Here is a 6,358-nt window from a genome sequence, read left to right on the forward strand (position 1 = left end):
TGTTTTGTTAATGAGATGACCGTTGGTTTGCCAGATCCCCTAAAAGAACAGGCTTTTGGACGTGAAAGATCATACATTTGTTATTTGATATGCCATGAATTCCATCATTTTGTTGTGGAAATGTCTGAACTTTCAGTGTCTGAACCTGTCTAAATTATCTATTTCTGAACCTGTTTGAAAATTGACATTTTGGTTAGGTTGGTGCAGTTACACTGAGCTATTTGTAGCAAAGATGCTCTGTTTCAAATACATAGCTGATCATGTAATTTTGGTTAGGTTGGGTCATGTCTTCAAGTGGCTGTCTGAACATTTTTGTCTGAACATTGACAGTTTTGTTATTATTACTGTCTGAACATTTTTTTGTCTGAACATTGTCAATTTCCTAGCTCAGATGCTCTCAAATAGCATGGTTGTGTCATCTCTCTGAACATTTTGTCATTTCATTTTGTTTTGCAGGCCCCCTAAGCAACCACTTCTCTGTTCAGGTCATACATGGTGGCTATTTCCTATGTGCAGGCAAGCATAGGGGTTATCACAAGGGTCACTTCATTTGGTATGACTACTGTGATGTAGATAATTGGACACCTACAGTTGTTGCCAGTCTGGTGGAGGAAATTGGGTATGAGTTTGAGGGCAGGATAAGGGCCTACTGGTGTGTTCCTGGACTGACAGTGTATAAGAATGGCTTAAGAGAAATTAAGTTAGGGGACAACACAATGACAAAAAACATGAAGAACTGTGTTCTGAATGGGAACCATTTCCAGCAGATATTTCTTGATCATGATGACAGTATGAGGTCATATATTTCCCTTGTTCAAGTTCATTCTGATGATGAAGATCCTCCTCAAGTCAAATTCAGTGGCCTGAGGCCTAAGAAGGAGCAAGTGCCAGTGCAAGAGGATCATTCTGACCAAGTGCAAGAGGAAAATGCTGATCAAGTGCAAGTGTTACAAGATGCTGATCAAGTGCAAGTGTTACAGGATGCTGATCAAGTGCAAGTGCCAGTGCAAGAGGAGCAGTCACATCAATTGCCAGTGCAAGAGGATCATTCTGACCAAGTGCAAGAGGAAAATGCTGATCAAGTGCAATTGTTACAGGAGCAGGCTGATCAAGATCAATTGTATGATGCAGAAAGTGAGGAAGAGTCAGAAGAAGAGGAGTACATACCAGGTCCTCCTCAGCCAGGAGAATATATTCATACATTTCAATTTGAGTTCAGGGGCAGAAGGAAAACCTATAGGGTTTTAAACATGGATGCAGAAGATGGAGTTGGTGATTCAGCAATGAGATCTTTAGCAATTCATGATTCTGATGAAGATTTCAATCCACAACTTGTTGATTCAGATATTGATCTGCAAGATGTCGATGACTTGTTTGACAGAAATGTTGATTCTGATAAAGGTGAAGGTTTAGCAGTCCAAGAACAACCTGATGATCATGTTGAAGATCTGGACCTGTGTTTGCCTTCTTCCGATGAAGATAAGGTTAAGCTTAATTTCAAATGTTTCAGAGAAGAAGACCTGTCTAAACCAAAGTTCCAAGTGGGACAGACATTTGCAAGTGTTGAGTTACTGAGGAAAGCTATCAAAGAGTACAGCTGTAGGGAAAGGGTTGACATTAAGTGCCCTAGAAATGATAGGAAAAGATTGCAAGCCATTTGTGAAGAAGGTTGCCCTTGGTCTTTGTTTGCATCATTTGATTGCAGAACAAAATGCTTGATGGTCAAGAAATACAACCCAAAGCATACCTGCATAAAGAAATGGTCTGTGAAGTCATTCCCTGCTCCATTCATGGCAGGAAAATATATTGATTCTTTCATAGCAGATGAAAACATGAACATGAAAATTCTTGCAAGGGTGGTTCAGAAGGACTGGAACATGACAGCTACAAGGAGCAAACTTAGAAGGGCTAAGAGACTAGTGAAGAAGGTCCTTGAAGGGGATAGTTAGAGCAGTACAACAGCATGTGGGATTATGCACAAGAAGTGAGAACATCAAACCCAGGTAACTCTTTCTATGTGGGTGTTAATGATGACATATTTGGAAGTTGCTATTTCTCTCTGGATGCCTGCAAAAGGGGTTTCATGCAAGCCTGCAGGCCTGTCATATGTTTAGATGGATGTCACCTGAAGAGCAAGTATGGAGGTGTTATGTTGTGTGCTGTTGGGATGGATCCCAATGACTGCATTTACCCTCTGGCATTTGCAGTTGTGGAGGTAGAGAACACTGATACATGGAAATGGTTTTTGTCAAACCTGAAGAGTGACTTGGGAATACTCAATACAGAGCCATGGACTATTATGTCAGACAAGCAAAAGGGGTTGATCAAGGGAGTGAAGCGGCACTTTCCTGATTCAGAGCACAGACATTGTGTCAAGCATATATGGTAGAATTTTCAGCAAACACACAAAGGAGATGTACTGAAGAACCAGTTATGAAAGTGTGCAAGGAGCACAACACCTGAACTGTGGGCTGCAAACATGGAGGAACTAAAGGCCATGAGCTTGGAAGCCTACACATGGCTTGAGCAACTACCACCAAACACTTGGGTCAGGGGTTTCCAAAGAGATTTGCCTAAGTGTGATATCCTTCTGAACAACGACTGTGAGGTTTTCAACAAATATATCCTTGAGGCTAGGGAGATGCTGATCAGATCAATGGTTGACAAGATCAAAACCCAGCTCATGGTCAGATTCTACAATAAAAGAAAGGAGGCAGAGAACTGGCCTGGCTCTATATGCCCAAAAATAAGGAAAAGAGTTGAAAAGAATATTGAGCTGTCAGCTACATGCATGGTTTCAGGGGCTGGTGATGGCATTTTCCAGGTTGACAACAAGAACATGACATACATTGTTGACATCAAGGAAGAGAGTTGTACATGCAAGAGGTGGGATCTTAGTGGAGTTCCATGTCACCATGCAATTGCATGCTGCAGACATGAAAGAATTGACCCTGAGACTTTGGTGCACTCCTGCTACAGTATTGAGGCATTCAAGCTAGCATACCAACCCATTATCAAGCCTTGCAGAGATAGGAGGGAGTGGGAGAAGATGAATGGGTGTGAAATCAAGCCACCTGTCTATGAAAAAAAAGTAGGGAGGCCTTCAAACAAGAGTAGGAGAAAGCAGCCTTATGAGATTGAAAAGAAAGATGGAACCAAGGTAATGACCAGACATGGAGTTAAAATAACATGCTCATACTGCCATGAACAGGGCCATAATATCAAAGGATGCAATGTGAGAAAGGCTGGCATTTTGCCAAAGAAACAAGTGAGAAGGGGGCCAAGGGCCATACCTGATGATGTGTCAGATGATGACCAACAAGCTGCTGGCCAAGTACCACATGCTGCTCAAGAAGAAGGCCAACTCCCACAGCAGGAAGTCAATCTAACACAAGATGGTGGCCAACTCACACAAGATGAGGTTAATGTAGCAGAAGATGATGCCCAAGTACCACAGCGGGAGGTCAATGTAACACAAGATGATGGCCAACTCACACAGGAGGAGGTCAATGCTGCTCAAGATGCTGCTCAAGAAGATGAAGAATATGATACACCAGTTGTATTTCAGGCAAGTGTCAGATCTTTTGTCCACTTCTTATCAGTTGTGTCCAATCAATTAAAATGTAGAATGCTTCATAGGATGCTAGGATACTTATCAGTTGTGTCCACCTCTTGTCTTTGAACAGGTGCAGGACTTTGGAAGTACAATGCTTCACAGGATGCAACAAGCTAGACCAGTGCCTAGAGATTACAATGAAACCATTGTGCCAGATTCAGCATTTGTCTCTATGGCAGCTAATTCTCAAGCTACATCACATACAACAACAGCTACAACTGATGGGAGCCTGACCATGAAGCTGTTGAAGATGAAGAAGGACAAAGAAAGGCAGATGGCAGCTAGAAGAGATGCAGCACTGGAGGCCATGAATGAGTTGGCAGAGAAAAGAGAAGAGGAGGTAGAAGCAAAAAGGCAAGAAATTGCTCTCAGGAAAGCAGAGCAGGCAGCAAGAAGAAGAAGAGCAGTAAAAGACAAGAAGGCTGAGGAAACAACAGCAAAGCAGCAAGCTACAGCAGCAAGGAAAGCTGCATTGCAACAATAGAAGGAAGCAAAAGCAATTGAAGCAATTGCAGCTAAAGTAGAGGCATCACTTAAGAGAAAAGAAGAACAAGAAGCAAAGAGAGCAGAGGCAACATTGAAGAGGAAGGAAGATCAAGAAGCAAAGAGGAAACAACAAGAAGAGGCCAAGAGAAGAAGAGCTGAGGAGAAGAAGCAAGCAGGGCCAAGTGGACATGTGCCCAAGAAGCAGAAAAGAGTCAATATGTTTGATGAGTTTAGATGAATCAGTGATGTTGCACTTGCACACATCTGATTTTTTGTCAAAAACTTCAATCTGAGTGCTTGAAACTATTCAAATGTACCAGCCATTCAGTGTTTGAAACTATTGAAATGTAGTTCAATCATTGTGACACCCCGAGACCGACGCTCCAGAAGACTTCCAGCTATTCCGAGTTTTGTCGTGTGATTTGTTTTGTTTGTGCATTCATCATGCCATCTCTTGCATTTCATCATGTCATCATGCCATCATATCATTAATTTTAAAAAACTCATCTAAATAAATTGTATGGATCTTCGATCCATTTAAATCGAGGGAAACGCACATGGTGATTTCTCTTTATAACAATTAACCTCCCAATATTATTAGGGAGCTATGATAAATATTCCATCCTTTAGGAATTAACCATAACACATTTGCATTTTAGTTCCATGCCTCTTCTGCTTCAAGTTTCGCCTCCAAACCTTGTCAATAATTTCGTTCTCCATCTATTGATGCTCCTCCTAAAATCCCAGTATTTTTTGGACCTTTCAAATGCCCACTTCTTATTCAAACTCATTTGAATTTAATTCAAACAAGTTCGAATCCAATCTTCACACACACGCTCTCTTCTATTTTCTTGGGTCGAGCACATTTTGTGAGCCCGGGAAAATTATCCACGTGTCCAGCTTCTTCCCCTAACCTCCTTTTCTTTTCTTTCTTATCTCGGTTTTGTTTTTATTTTCTTTAGAGTGAGAGCCCAACAGCCAGGCCTCTGGCCACTTCCTTCTCTACTGGGTCGGCCTCCTAGGCCCACCAACCCTTGAAACCCAGCCGCACCGATAACCCTAGCTCTGTCCCTCGATCCCTCTCTTTCCCTCGATCCCTTCCTCCAGCGCCGCCATCTCCCTTGCTCGTCCCGATCCCCATCTCACTCTCCCCCTCTCGATCCCATGCGCGTCCCTCTGCAGCACCATGCCGCGACCGCGCCTCCTCCTCGCCAAGTCCCCGTCGCCCGAGCGCTCGAGGAGAGGAGCTCCTCAAGTACCTGCGCCCGCATCCGTCGTCCTCCCGCCCAGCAGGAGCCCCGCGCCGCTCGTCCCCTCTGTTTTGGTCGGAGTTCGCCGGAGCCCCTAGCACCGGTCGTCATCGAACCTCCTTCCCGCGTCCCCGCCTCTGGCGACCAAGTCCGCTGACAACCTCGACTTCCAGCAGCCGTCTTCGTCCGCAGCTAACCGTCTCCCGCTCGTGCCCGAGGATCGAGCGCCTCCGCCTTGTCCACTGTTGTTCCCGTCGCTCCACCCTCCCGCAAGCCCGACCTCGCACTGCTGCTCCTCTGCTTCGTCCTCTGCCGCGAGCATCTCCTTCCCGACGGCTTGCTGCTGCTGTTGCTGCAAGACCACCACGACGCCATCATGGAGCCCCAGGTCCGAAGATGACCACGGCCGCGCATCTCTCCTTGTACCACTTTGGAGTTCGAGACCATCAAGTACCCCGACGCTCATCACCATGCGCGACTACAACACCAAGGGAACCACTAACCTCGACTCAGGGACGCCAAGTACCTCTACGACCCGTGTACGACTACGTGATTTCACCAAGTACCCCTCGGATGCGCCAAGTTCGACTACATGGACCACCAAGTTCCTCTACCGATGACTCAAACGACTACGAAACGTGTACCACTACCGTCGACCCGCGAAGACCCCGTGGACGTCAAGTTCCTTGTCGTGACCCCGAGCATCTACAGAACATGAACGACTACTTCCTCTCCGACCTGTGAACCACTACTTCCACTACGAACTCGATCCATCCCGAATACACGCTTCAAAGGTATAATGACGAGACGACGCCCGTGAACGAATGCATGTGTGTTGTATGAGATGCTCGTGGTTGCACCGTTTCCGAGTTGTCATTGCACGTTTCTCCTAGTTTGCCATGCCGTCGACCCATGGGAACCCGACTGCCGGGATCACCCCACCATCTTGCATGACACGCTCACGCCACGCTTCCTTTTTGCACCGGTATCTCCATGGGCTACCGGA

The sequence above is a fragment of the Aegilops tauschii genome, chromosome 3 (assembly GCF_002575655.3).
Source record: "Aegilops tauschii subsp. strangulata cultivar AL8/78 chromosome 3, Aet v6.0, whole genome shotgun sequence".
Taxonomy (NCBI): Eukaryota; Viridiplantae; Streptophyta; class Magnoliopsida; order Poales; family Poaceae; genus Aegilops; species Aegilops tauschii.